Raw genomic sequence first — 15,285 nt, forward strand, 5'->3', positions numbered from 1 at the left:
TGATGATGGAACAATAAACATAATTACAGCACCTCGCTCGGCGAACACTTAATTTGGATTTATGATGAGTTGTAGCCTTAGAAAAGTCAAATTATGATCTTACTATCTATGAAGTTAATTTGCTAAGATGTTTAACAGTATTTTATCACGTGAATCGTTTTTATATAATTACTTATAATAAATACAATCATGGCTCAATAGCCCCTCAAAAACATATTTTCTTAGAATAGGGTGGTAAATAGTTATATATAATTTTGAAAAATAAATTTATATTGATATCTTTTGGTTGTTTTTTTTTAATCTTTTTTTCAGTTTTTTATTAATTTATTTTGATTATAATCACTTCCATATGCTTTTGAGTTTAAAATTTTTCTCCTCGTTCCTCCCCACCACCCTCCCCAAGATGGCGCACAATCTTATACAGGCTATACATTTACATTCATATTAAACATATTTTCACATTAGTGATGTTGTAAGTAGAAATTAAAACCAATAGGAGGAACCATCAGAAAGAGGAAACAAAACTCAACAGAAGAGAAAAAAAATAACAATTCAGCTTCCATAGTTCTTTCTTTGGGTGGGATAGCATTTTCAATCACAAGGCCTCTAGAGATGTCTTAGATCCTTCTATTCCCAGGAGGGGTTAAGTTTATCAATGTTAATCATCATAACAACGTGGCTGTTATTGTGTACAACGTTCTCTTGATTCTGCTCACTTCACTCAGCATCAGACCATACAAGTCTTTCCAGGTTTTTCTGAAGTCAGCCTGTTCATCATTTCTTATAGCACAATAGTATTCCATCACATTCATATACTACAACTTGCTCAGCCATTCCCCAATTGATGGGCATCCTCTCAATTTCCAATTCTTTGCCACCACAAAAAGAGCTGCTATGAATATTTTAGTACAATAGGTCCTTTTCCCATTTGTGTGATCTCTTTGGGATATAGCCCTAGAAGTGCTATTGCTGGGTCAAAGGGTAGGCACATTTTCATAGCCCTTTGGGCATAGTTCCAAATTGCTCTCCAAAATGGCTGGATCATTTCAGAACTCCACCAACAATGCATTAGTGTTCCAATTTTCCCACATCTTCTCCAACATTTACCATTTTCCTGTTTTGTCATGTTGGCCATTCTGATAGGTGTGATGTGGTACCTCAGGGTTGCTTTGATTTGCATTTCTCTAATCTATAGTGATTTAGAGCACTTTTTCATATGACTATAGATGGCTTTAATTTCTTCATCTGAGAACTGTCTGTTCATATCCTTTGACCACTTGTCAATTGGGAATGGCTTGTATTCTTATAAATTTGACTTAATTCTCTATATATTTTAAAAATTAGACCCTTATCAGAGAGACTGGTTGTAAAAATTCTTTCCCAATTTTCTACCTTCCTTCTAATCTTAGTTGCATTGGCTTTGTTTGTGCAAAAACTTTTCAATGCAATGTAATCAAAATTATCTATTTTGCTTTTCGTAATGTTCTCTATCTCCTATTTGGTCATGAATTCTTCTGTTCTCCATAGATCTGACAGGTAAACTATTCTGTGCTCTCTCAGTTTGCTTATAGTATCAGCCTTTATATCTAAATCATGAACCCATTTTGACTTTATTTTGGTATATGGTATGAGATTTTGGTCTATGCCTAGTTTCTGCCATACTCTTTTCCAGTTTTCCCAGCAGTTTTTTTCAAAGAGTGGGTTCTTATCCCAGAAGCTGGGGTCTTTGGGCTTATCAAATAATATATTACCATAGTCACTGACTACTGTGTCTTGCATACTTAACCTATTCCACTGATCCACCACTCCATTTCTTAGCCAGTACCAAGCAGTTTTGATGACTGCTGCTTTATAATACAATTTAAGATCTGGAATGGCTAGGCCACCTTCCCCTGCATTTCTTTTCATTAGTTCTCTTGATATTCTGGACCTTTTGTTCTTCCAAATGAATCTTGTTATTATTTTTTCTAACTCTATAAAATAATTTTTTGGTAGTTTGATTGGTATGGCACTGATTAACTAAATTAGCTTAGGTAGAATTGTCATTTTTATTATATCAGTTTGGCCTACCCATGAGCAACTGATGTTTTTCCAATTATTTAGATCTGATTTTATTTGCGTGAAAAGTGTTTTGTAATTGCGTTCATAGAGTTCCTGGGTTTGTTTCGGGAGGTAGACTCCTAAATATTTTATAATGTCTACAGTAAGTTTAAATGGAATTTCTCTTTCTATCTCTTGCTGTCGGGCTTTGTTGGTAACAGTTTCTTAATATCACCAATATTTCCCTCTTTTATGCTTCCCCCATCCAGAGAACCATCCCATATACAACTCCACCTCCCATCCAAGTAGTTGCTGTCTAAAAAAAAGTTCTGTCATTTCTACCTTCACCACCATGGTGGCAAGCCTTCAATCCCTCATATCCAGACTACTTTAATAACATGCCAGTTGGTCTCCCTGCCTTAAATCTCTCCTCACTACCATCCATCCTCCATTCAGGGTGATAGTTGTATGAAGACAAAAGAAGATTTGACAAGTATCAGAATATGTGGCTTTTTAAGGAGTTTAACTGAAAAGGGAGATAGAGGTTGCTAAAATGGCAGGTCCTAGTGCAAGTTTTTAAGGACAGAAAAGATGTGTGTGTTTGTAGTTTGCAGGAAAGGAACAAATACAGAAGAGATTGAAGATTAAAGAGAAAGAAAGTATGATAGGACAATATCCTGGAGAAGTCAAAAGGAGATGAGATCAAGTGTTCATGTACAGGGGTTGGCTTTGACAAGATGAAAAGCCATCTCTTAATCAGAGATTGGATTAAATGAAGAGATATTAGGGGGATGGGAAATGAGAAAAATGGGAGGAAGAGAAGCTCTCAGAAAATATTGGCCTTATTATTGGTCTTAGCTGAGAGGATAAGGAAGGGGATTCAATGAGAAGCTTCTTGAGGCCTCATGTATAAAATGAGAGAATTGGACAAAATTATCTCTAAGATTTCAACCAGTTCTAAAAGTTAAAGATTAAGACTCAACATAACTGGAACCTCTAAGCAGCAGTAAAGAGATGGATGGTATTTAGGGTTGTGGTTTGGCAAGTTGTGATCAGCAATAGGCCAAGGGCGTAGAGGATTTGAAAACAGAAGACAGAACAGTTAAAATGGTTCTGGAAGGTAATTATTAAATTGTTCTGAACTTTCTGAGTTACCTATAAACCTCTGGTACCTTTCACTCCTTTAAACCTAACTCATTTTTTCACCATCCTCCCATGACTCCCTTTACAATGAAGTCACCATATTTCAATACTCCAGTATCTGAAATACAGTAGGTACTTTAAAATACTCTCTGAATTCTCAAAATATATGTTAATTTAGTATGAAGTATCTTCTCATATTTATCATACACTTTCTCTATTCCATCCTTTCCAGCAGTCACTGGCACATGAGCTACAATGATCCACATGATAACCACTAGATCATAGTTAAAGTCAAAATATACCTTTAACAAGTGCTCACACTATACACATTAACCATTTTCTTCTTAATAGCATGGCTGTAGAATTTAAATAAGAATCCTGTACTATAAATCCATATTCCTAGGAAACCATGCCCCATAACAAATTATGTTACTCCAAGTTAGATACACAAGAGCAGAGATTCTTAATCTGTGGTTTTTGAACTTAAAAAAAATTTATAATTGTATTTCAATATTTTCCTTTGGAATTCTGTATGTTTTACTTTATGCATTTAAAAACATTATAATGAGAAGGGAGTCAAAGGCTTCCCCACACTGCTAAAAGGTACTGTGACACTCAAAAAAAGATTAAGCACCTCTGCCTTAGAGTAGGTACAAAGAGATAAGAACATAGTTAACATATCCAAAACTTGCCAGGAGACAAAACCCAAGAAAGGAGCCAATAGCAACAAATGGATCTACTGAAACATTTTCATACATATGCATATACATAATCATTCCTACATATATAGTTTATATAGATACACAGAGGAAATCAATATGCAATATGCATCTCTTATGATGTCATTTTTGTCTTCTTTGAGAACGAAGGACGATACACTCACTTATATGTAATATGTATATATATATAACAAACTGGTATTTACATTCGCTTATATATATTTATTTATAGATATAAATGTATCTCACATGTAAAGAGATAAAATTAAAGTATCTAATTGTACAATTTAAATAGCAGAATATAACCAAGAATGCAACCAAGTACCTAGTTGGAACTCATCTGCAAAACAAACCAGTGTCTTTTGCAAAGGAAATTTGCAACTGACCAGAGACAGTGGTAAATATGCTATTCGGAATACATAAGTACACAGAACGTATAAATGAACTGCAATGAAAACACTGCTTAAAATAACCATTCCTAGGCAGGAAGAATTATAACACTAAAATTAAAAATAAAATCCAAGAGAACTGCTTCCTGGGGCTTATCTGTTCTCTTCTTTCCCATTCATCCTGATTAGAACATGCAACGGGTAATTGCTGAGGCTGGCCTCTCTGCTGGGCAGTGTGTGTTGACCTAGGTTTCTCATGGAGATGAGCAAGCTAGAGGAACACCACAGAAGCAGATTGGTGGTGACTGTTTTCCCTGTAACCACTTCATCCTCCAGGAGAATGTCAAGAATAAGGAGATCCTGAATTTCTTTAAATTCATCCTCCTGGACAATGGGTTGAACCCATCTTCAAGCAGTTTGAGAAGTATGAAGTGAACAGAAAGAAAGTCCATCTTCCCCTCTTGGTCTTGGGCACTGACAGTTCCTAATAATGAAACTGATGATTCCCAAAGTTCATTAGTTGGTCTGATGTGCAGAAATGATATATATCTCTTAGAACTTAGAGAAATTCCTGTTGGGTCCTGATGGTGTACAGGTGAGGAGGTGAAGCAGGAACTTTGAAGTCATAAATATTGAAAAGAATACCAAAGCACTCATAGCTAAGGTGCCTAATGTTTCTTTGAGAAAATTACAATTATTGCTCAGGGCATTCCCAACTTGGCCCCTGAGATGGACTGTTTGGGATTTGGCGGTTAAGGTGCTAATGAACCATGTGCGTTTTATCTACAATAGTGTTTCTTTTAAACCTTTAGGGAGAAAGATCACTCGATCTCTTGTAAAAACTCCCCATGAGACTAGCACTCTGCTGGCCTTTACTCAGACTAGGTAGACTAAATGTACATCTATCATAATAAAGTTTAAGGAAAAAAAAATCCAGCTGAACTAATAGTTAATATAGTAAGGACTTGTTTTCCAACCTTATGGCCCACCACACATTTTCCATCCTAACTAAACTAGTCTACACTAGTCACATAAACCTTTCCACCTCTACACGTGCCATGATTTGCATATGCCATAAACCTCATCCAGAAGAATGTTACCTCAGCTGCGTTAAAGTCTTTCATATCCTTCAAGGCCAATTTCAAATCTGACCTTATTTTATATGCTACTCATATGGCATTTATCCTATCATTTAGTTATCTTTCAATATATTTATAACCTATCAACTAGGTTGTAAGATCTTAGTGAGAAACACTAATTTTTTCTGAAGTGTTGAGTGGGGAAGAGAGGTTCTCCCTCAAGGCTCCTAGAAATATCTCTCTGTTGCCACAAGTTTTCAGTAGTTTAGGGGCCATTGAGAATAAGATATTCAAGACACTGCTGCCTCAGGACATTATCAAGCACTTTCCAGAAGAGTTTGCTTTCAAAATCTCTGCTGCTGAGGTACTCAGCAATATGTATTTTTACTCTAAATGAGTTCTAAAGATCATAATCTATTCTAAATCTGCTGGCCTGAATTCTCCAGGAGATGAAGAGCCCCAGTTTTTTAACAATAAAAAAATATAACTAGGCATGGGGGGAGAAAAACTCTTCCATTCTGATGGTTATTCTTTAGTCACTATAATGCTCTAAATACGCCTGAGGAACTATATATAACATTTTTCAGCTAAAGCACAGAAATCTTTTAGTTCAAAAAAAGTGCAATACTCCACCAAGCCTGTGGGTAAGAACATAGCATGCAGCTGGGGCCAACTGTGACCTCCCAAAAATCACTTGGTGCAGAGACCTTGGCTAGTGAACAGTGAGTGAAGGAGGAGCCTGAGACACTTTCAGATCCAGCCCCCAAGGAAAACGTAATCAGAAGGGAGTCAGGAAGTGAGTAATAAGGAAAATAAGGAGGGATAAAAGACTGAGAGTACCAAAGATTTCAGGAAGAAAAACACCAAAGACCTTGAACATACAGGAAAAATAGTAACAACAGAAGGAAATATGGCCTCAAGATCTAGTAAATGAATTCAGGCATCTATGAATAAATACTATGGGGGAAAAAATGGAAAACAATCCAACATTTGATGAGCCAGAGGACCCTGTGGAATTTGAGAACATACAACCACAATATGTTATTTCTAAGTGATTTAAAAGATATGAGAATTATAAGAGCAGAATTTATGGCCTGCAAAGCAAAAATAGAATTAAAAAAAAAAACCTGAATCTGCAATGATAGGCCTTAACAAACAAACAAAAAGAACAACAGATTAGGAAGAAGAGAAGCAAAAATACTAACATTTTTTAAAATGCGCTCACTATGCAAGAAAGACATATTGAAATCAAAAACAGAACACACAGAGACAACCTAAGGATCACAGGTCTCCCTAGAGAATGACAAGACAAAAATCCATAATATCATAATGAAGGAAATAATAGAAGGGAACTTATGAACATAGAAAATGAAATTCCAATTAAAAAATTCAAACATCACCCCCAACTATAGTACTAGTTATACTTCTGCCCTCCTTTCAGTTGCCCTTTCTGTATTAATCTTCTGGGGAAAGACTATAAGTTCACTGAGGGCAAGAACAGTCCTACTAGTTTGTATTTGAATCTTTGGCACTTTGCACCGTGGCTGTTATATAGTAAACACTTAATAACTGGTTTATCTATTTATAAGCAATGTGATTTCATTATTCAAATTAATTTCCCAAAATGCCTGTCATTGTTTTTATTCAATCATTTCAGTCAAGTCCAACTCTTTGTGATTGCTTTTGGGATTTTCTTGGTAAAGATACTGGAGTGGTTTGCTATTTCCTTCTTTAGCTTATTTTACAGTTGAGGAAACTAAGGCAAACAGGGTTAAGTGATTTGCTGAGGGTCATACAGCTAGTAAGTGTATGAGGTCAGCTTTGAACTCAGGAAAATAATTCTTTCTAACTTCAGAACCAGTACTCTATCCACTGAACTAACTACCTAGCAGCTCCAAAATACCTATCAATACACCTCAATTATTCTTATGTATTATTCATGTGACAATTATTATGGTACTTAGCAATAATTATATATATTATAGATCACATAAATAATAGCAATTGTTATTGCTATTATATAGCAAATTATTATTTATGTGACAAATATATTAAGATCCTGCATTGTGGGATATATAATATAATTATCCAAAAACCTCAGACACAACTTTTCAATATAATTTAAGCTCTATCATGAGTTTCTATATAATGTATTTTCCAAGCAGGTAATGTTCACATTATTCAAGCAGTCAGTAATATCACATAATTTTTTAATGTATTTGGGTTCACCTATCATTATGAATGATACTTTGTCAACCCAATAACTAAAATGTATTAGTTTACCTTTCAGAGTGAGCTATCACTAATTAAAGTAAACATGATTTCTGGAATTCAAAAACAATTTACTATAATTAATAAAAACATTCAGTACTTTGGCCAAAAGTCATTTACTCATTATGTTCCACGTAAACTTAAGCTCCGCCCAGAGAAAAATGCTTTGTCACAGCCACAACCTGTATACCTAGTTTCACATAACCATCCTAAAAATGTATTTGGTTGATCATTAGTACTGAGTTGTAAATCGTTCAATAAAAATCCACAACAATTTCTGTTATGAACATTTATATCTGTCAATGGTTTATTAGGTAACTGGTCACAGGAAGGTGCTGCTAAGAACTAGCACAATGAACTAGTTTATCCCAGTTGTTATCATTGGCCAGAGGCTAAACATGGCCAGAAATCTCTCAAATATGTGATAGCAAGATAGATATGGCAATTCTTTAGAGTAAGATCAGGAAAAAAACCATCACCATTGCTAGAAAAGCACTACAAAGATCACTCCTTATTACATCTTCCTTACAAATTTATTCATCCTATCTCCCCCTGAAATCAACAATGTAAAAATACACACCATATTACAGAGGAATAATCATCAAAATAATTTTTGGTATTGGTTAAAAATACAAAGGTCAAGCAGTAAAATAAATTAGATACACAATATACTGAATCAAATGAATCTATTAATCTAATGTTGATAACTAGGCCTATATCCCAAAAATATCAAAGAAGTAGGGCCTATGTGTACAAAAACATTAAAAAAATTTTTATCTGCAGTGACAAAGAACTAGAGACTAAGGAGATACCCACAAATTCTGGCATGGCTAAACAAATTATGGTATATGAATGTAATGCTATACTGTTATGCTGTAAAAAGTGATTAAAAGGATGATTTCAGAGGAACCTGGGAAGATGTATATGTAATGCAGAATGAAGTGAGGAGAACCCAGAGAAAAATTCATACAATAACAACATTGTAAAAATGAACAATCTGAAAGACCAAGCATGATTCCAGAAGACCAGTTATGAAATATGCTACCCACCTTTTGACAGAGAAGTGAGAGGCCCAAGATACAAAATATGACACATTTTTCAACATGGTCAGTTTGTTTGGCCTGACTATACATATTTATTATAATGCTTTTGTTTGTCTTTGTTTACTTCTCAATTGGGAGGCCTGGGGAAAAAATAAATGCTTGTTAATTGAAAAAAATAAATAAAATTAACTTTTTAAAGAAAAAATTCTCTCTTCCTATCTTCCACAGTTGCTGGGCATCACTATCCTTCCAATCACTAATATTTGAAACCTATGAGTCATCTTCAACTCTTTTCTTTCCCACACCCTTGGTTGTACCTCCACATTATCTCTTGCATCCATCCCCTTCTTAAGAATCCAGTCACAAAGACACCAGGCTAAGTCTGGCCCTTCTCACTTCTTTCCTGGACTATTTAAATTAGTTTTTCTGAATTCTCTTTTCTTCAATCTATCCCCCAAACAGATGACAAAGTAATTTTCCTAAAGTATAAGTTTAAGCACATCACTCTTGTTTAACAAATTCCAATGGCTACTTCCTCTAGGATCAAATAAACACAAATTTCTTTTTATAACCTAGCTCTTCATAACCTGGGTCTAACCTAATCATACATTATTCTCCTTTCTGAACTGTACCATGCCATGAAACTGACCTTCTGGATGTGCCTCACAAACAGCACACCACTTCCTGTTTCTGACCTTTGCATTGCTATACACCAAGCAAGAAATGCACTCCTTCCTCATCCCCATGTCTTAGAATCCCTTCTTTTCTTTTCTCACAGTGCCTGACACACAGCAGGTAGGTACTTAAGCCTTGCTGACTGAATTATCAAGGCACAGTAGTCCCCTTAATACATACTAAGTTCCAGGCAAATAGGCTCCTTACTATTCTTTACAGCAGTGATATCAAACTTAAATAGTGATGGATCCCTAAAGGCCACATATTGACTTAAAAACACAAAACCAAACCAAAAAACCAAAACACAACTACAAACTGGGGTGGGAGGAGCCAAGTTGAAGGAAAAAAAGCAGGGCCTTGCCTGAGGTCTTCCAAATTTTCCTCCAAATAATTTTAAATAATGCCTCAAAACAAATTCTGAAACAGCAGAACCCACAAAAGAATGGGGTAAAACAGTTTTCCAGACCAAGAAAACTTAGGAGGACAGGAAAGGTCTGTTGCACAGAGGTGAGAATGGGGCACAGTCTAGCTTCAGCATAAGCTGCACCAGCATAGGCCACGCCCCAGCAAACCAGCAGCAGGCCTTGGGGGCAACTAAATCTGTGGCTTCAGTGGTAGCTTTCAGACCTCTCAGTCCACAGAGAGTAAGGGAGTTGGACAACCAGTCAGAAAGGGAATATAAGGATCCCCTTGCGGGTACCTGGGGCAGGACTCTGCTGCATTGCCTATATGCAAATCCGGGTCTCAATCCCAGGGCGAGAAAAAGCACAGGACAGTGAAGACCCTGGTCAGAGTCCCAGAGCAAAAAAAAAAAAAAAAAAAGTCTTTGTGGTTGCTCACAAACCAGGAGAGTGTAAACAAACCTCTCCTTAAATCATACCACCTGGGAAAAACTGAAAGTGCAGAGACCTCCCCACTACACACAAATAGCTCTAAAATCAGCTCCAAAAAAACCTCTGAAGTTTCAGATAACGCCCCCTACCCCTGAAGCTTCAGATAGTGCCCCCTCTACCCTGGAAGCAGAGCCCAACTTTTAACATAAAAGGTAAAGGTCAAGAAACAGGCTGGGAAAATAAACACACAACAAAAAAGAACCTGACCATAGAAAGTTACAATGGTGATGGGGAAAAAATCAAAAACAAACCCTGAAGAAGTCAAAACTGAGTCAAAACTGCTACAGTCAAAGTATCAAAGAAAAATATGAATTGGTCTCAGGCCATGGAACAACTCAAAAAGGATTTTTTAAAAAATCAAATAAGAGAGGTAGAGGAAAAACTGGGAAAAGCAATGAGAGTGATTATAAGAAAATCATGGGGAAAAAAAGAGTCAACAACTTGGTAAAGGAGACACAAAAAGATACTGAAGAAAATAACATCTAAAACAGAACAGGTCAAAGAGTAAAAGAGGCACAAAAAATCCACTGAAGAAAAGAGTGTCTTAAAAAGAAGAATTGGCCACATGGAAAAAGATGTACAAAATTTTGATGTACAAAAATTTTATTAAAGAAAAGAACTTGGGGCAGCTAGGTGGCACAGTGGATACAGCATCAGCCCTGGAGTCACGAGGACCTGAGTTCAAATCCTGTCTCAGACATGACACTAGCTGTGTGGGCAAGTCACAACCCCATTGCCTAGCCAGAAAAGAAAAGAAAAAAAAAGTACTCTTTAAAAAGTAGATTGGCCAAAGGGAAAAGGAGGTAAAAGAGCTGAAGGAAATAATTCTTCAAAAATCAGAATTGGGCAGGTAGAAGCTAATGACTTTCCATGAGACAAGAAGAAACGCTAAAATCAAAAGATGGAAAAAATAGAAGAAAATGTGAACTATCTCACTGGAAAAACAACTGACATGCAAATAGAACAAGGAAAAATAATTTAAGGATTACTGGACTACCTGAAAGCCATGATCAAAAAAAAGAGTCTAGATGTCATCTTGCAAAAAATTATCATGAAAAATTGCCTTGATATTCTAGAACCAGAGGGTAAAATAGAAATGGAAAGAATTCACTGATCATCTCCTAGAAGAGATCCCAAAATGAAAACTCCCAGTAATATTACAGCCAAATTCTAGAGCTTCCAGGTCAAGGACAAAATATTGCAAGCAAATATCATACAGCTATAGTCAGGACAAAACAAAATTTAGCAACAACTATATTAAAGCATCGATAGGCTTGGAATATGATTTTCCTAAGGGAAAAGGAGCTAGAATACAACCAAGAATCACCTACCCAGCAAAACTGAGTATCATATTTCGAGGGGAGGGGGAGGGAGGAATGGACATTTTATAGAGTAGATGACTTTCAAGAATTCCTGATGAAAAGATTAGAGCTGAATAAAAAATCTGACTTTCAAATACAAGATTCAAGAGAAGCATAAAAAGGTAAATAAGAAAGAGAAATCATAAGGGATTCAATAAGGTTAAACTGTTTACATTCTTACACAGGAAGATGATACTTACAACTCCTAAGAACATACTCATTTTAAGGCAGCTGGAAGGAATATATATAGACAGAGGGTATTAGCTGAATATAATGGGATGATGTATAAAAATAAAAATTAAATTAAAGGGTGAGAAAGAGGAATATACTGGGAAAGAAGAAAGGGAGAGGTAGAAAGGGTAAATTATCTCACATAAAAGAGGCATGAAAGAGCTTTTACAGTGGAGAGGAAGATGGGGGAAACATGGGGCAAATGCTTGAACCTTACTCTCATAGGAATTGGCTCAAAGAGTGTATAAAATACACACTCAGTTGGGTATAGAAAGCTATGTTACTCTACAAGAAAGTAGGAAGGGAAATAGGTAAGAGAAGTAAGGGGTTGGGGGGGTTGCAGAGAATGCAGAGCAGATGGGGGAGGCAGTAGTCAAAAGCAAAACACTTTTGAGGATAGGGTAAAAGGAGGGCAAGAGTAGGAGAAAGACAGGGAAATAGGACAGAGGAAAATACAGTTAGTAATCATAACTGTGAAAAAAAATTTTACAGTAAGTTTCTCTGATAAAAGTCTCATTCTTCAAATACAGAGAGAACTGGGTCAAAATTACAAAAATAAGAGCCATTCCCAATTGATAAATGGTCAAAGATTATGAACAGGAAGTTTTCAGATGAAGTAATCAAAGCTACCTATAGTCATATGAAAATGCTCTATATCATTATTGATTAGTGAAATACAAATCGAAACAACTCTGAGGCACTACCCTACACTAATCAGATTGACTAATATGACAGACTAAAAGGACAAAAAAGGAAAATGACAAATGTTGGAGTGGATATGGGATGTGGGAAAATTGAGACACTAATGCACAATTGGAGAGCAACTTGGAACTATGCCCAAAAGGCTATAAAACTGTGTATACCCTTTAACCCAGCAATACCACTTACTAGGCCTGTATCCCAAGGAGATCAAAAACAAAAAGGAAAAGGACCTACACGTACAAAAATATTTATAGCAGCTCTTCTTTTGGTGGCAAAGAATTAGAAATTGAGGGGCTGCCCATCAATTGGAGAATGGGTGAACAACTTGTGGTATATGGTTGCGATGGAATACTATTGTATTATAAGAAATAATGACCAAATTTTTGTGGTGGCAAAGAACTGTAAATTGAGGGGATACCCATCAATTACAGACAAGTTGTGGTATATGACCTTAATGGAGTACTACTGTGCTATAAGAAATGGTGAGCAGGAGGATTTCAGAAAAACCTGGAAAAACTTACATGAACTGATGCTGAGTGAAGTGAGTATAACCAGGAGAATATTGTACACAGTAACAGCAACACTATCTGATGATCAACTATAACTAATTTGGTTAGCTCTTCTCAGCAATATAATGATCCAAGACAATTCCAAAATACTCATGATTTAAAATGCTATCCATATCCAGAGAAAGAACTGATGGAGTCTGAATGCAGGTTGAAGCATGCTGCTTACACTTTCCTTTTGTTTTCTTCACGGATTTTTTCCTTCGTTCTGTTTCTTCTTTTACAACATGACTTAATTCAGAAATATGTTTTACATGATTGCACATGTATAACCTCTATCAGGTTGCTTGCTGTCTTGGGGAGGAAGGACAGTTGGGAGAGAGGGAGAAAAATTTCGAACTCAAAATCTTTCAAAAAATGAATGCTAAAAATTGTCTTTACATGAAATTGGAAAAAATAAAATACTATTTAAAAAAAAGAAATAATGAGCAAGATACTCTCAGAAAAACTCAGACTTACATGAACTGATCTGAAATGAAATAAACAGAACCAGGAGAACACTGTACACAGTAACAGCAATATTATACGATGATCAACTGTGAACAACTTAGCTATTCTCAGCAATACAATGAACTTAAAGCAATTCCAAAGAACTTTTGAGGAAAAAAATATCCATCTTCAGAGAAATAACAGACAGAGTCTGAATGCAGATTGAAGTATGTTTTTTAATTTTATTTTTCTCATTTTTTCTGTATTTTCTTTCACAACATGACTAATATAGAAATATACTGTATGACTGCACATGTATTACCTAGGTAAAATTGCTTGCCTTCTCAATGAGGGAGGAGGACATAACAGAGGAAGCGAGCAAATCTGAAACTCAAAAGTTTTAAAAATGAATGTTAATTGTTTTTCAATTGGTTACTTTGATTTAAAAAAGAAAAACAGGGGCAGCTAGGTGGCATAGTGGATAGAGCACTGGCCCTGAAGTCAAGAGGACCTGAGTTCAAATCCAGCCTCAGCCCAAACACTTGACACAAGCTGTGTGACCCTAGGCAAGTCACTTAACTCCAATTACCAAAAAAAAAAGAAAAAGAAAAAACCAGAAAAAAACGAAATCGCTAGTATTAAAAAATGAAAAGGGTGACTATATCAACAATGAAGGTAAAATTAAAGCAATTATAAGGAGTTATTTTTTCCAATTATATGACAATAAATTTAACAATCTAAGTGAAATAGAAGAATATTTACAAAATATAAATTGCCTAGATTAGCAAAAAAGGAAATAGAGTACCTAAATAGACCTATTTTAGAAAAAGAAATTGAACAGGCCATAAATGAGCTTCCTAAGAGAAAAGCACCAAGACCAGATTTACAAGTGAATTCTATCAAACATTTAAAAATCAATTAATTCTAATATTAAATTATTTGGAATAATAGGTAAAGAAGAGATTCTACCAAACTCCTTTTATGATACAAATATGACATGGAAACCTAAACCAGGAAGAATAAAAACAGAAAAAGAAAATTATAGATCAATTTCTTTAATGAATATGGAAACAAAAATCCTAAATAAAATACTAGCTAAAAGATTACAACAATATATTGCAAAGATTATACATTATGATCAAGTGGGATCATACCACTTGATGTAGAGAAGTACCAGTAATGTAGAGAAGGTTTATCATAAGGAAAACTATTAACAAAATCTATTACATCAATAATAAAAGTTTTAAAAAATCATGACTATATCAATAGATGCAGAAAAAGCTTTTGATAAAATTCAACACTCATTTCCATTAAAAACACTTCAAAGTATTGGTATAAATGGATTTTTCCCTAAACTGATAAAAAACATTTACCACATAATCATCACAGATTGTATGCCAAATTTTTTTTTCAAAAAAGTACAACCATCATGTGAAGCTTTTAAAAAAATTGTGCTGGTATTACTTGAAAATCATTTATTACTAAACTGTTTTTGGTGAAAGATTAGGATGCCCTGAGTACTCGTGAATATATGTTAAAATTGAAAACTGACAATTCGCATGTGCTGAAAATTCTAAACTCACAGCTGGCAATGTCTAAGGGATAAATGTGTACCCATATGCCACTGCTGAATAATACCATTCGACGATTACGTGATGAAAGGTTATAAACCAAGTTTTCAACTAAAAAAACAAAAACAAAAAAAAACAAAGAACAAAAAAAAAGTGCAACAATTATGCAGTGA

General features: G+C 35.2%; 1 protein-coding gene across 5 annotated transcripts in view; it reads right to left on the reverse strand.

The window, feature by feature from the left end:
* Positions 1–15,285, reverse strand: part of NBEA (neurobeachin) — a 769,899-nt gene that overhangs the window by 734,044 nt on the left and 20,570 nt on the right. The window lies entirely within an intron of this gene.

Source organism: Vombatus ursinus, unplaced genomic scaffold (genome assembly GCF_900497805.2).
Source record: "Vombatus ursinus unplaced genomic scaffold, bare-nosed wombat genome assembly UNPS02014813.1, whole genome shotgun sequence".
Lineage (NCBI taxonomy): Eukaryota > Metazoa > Chordata > Mammalia > Diprotodontia > Vombatidae > Vombatus > Vombatus ursinus.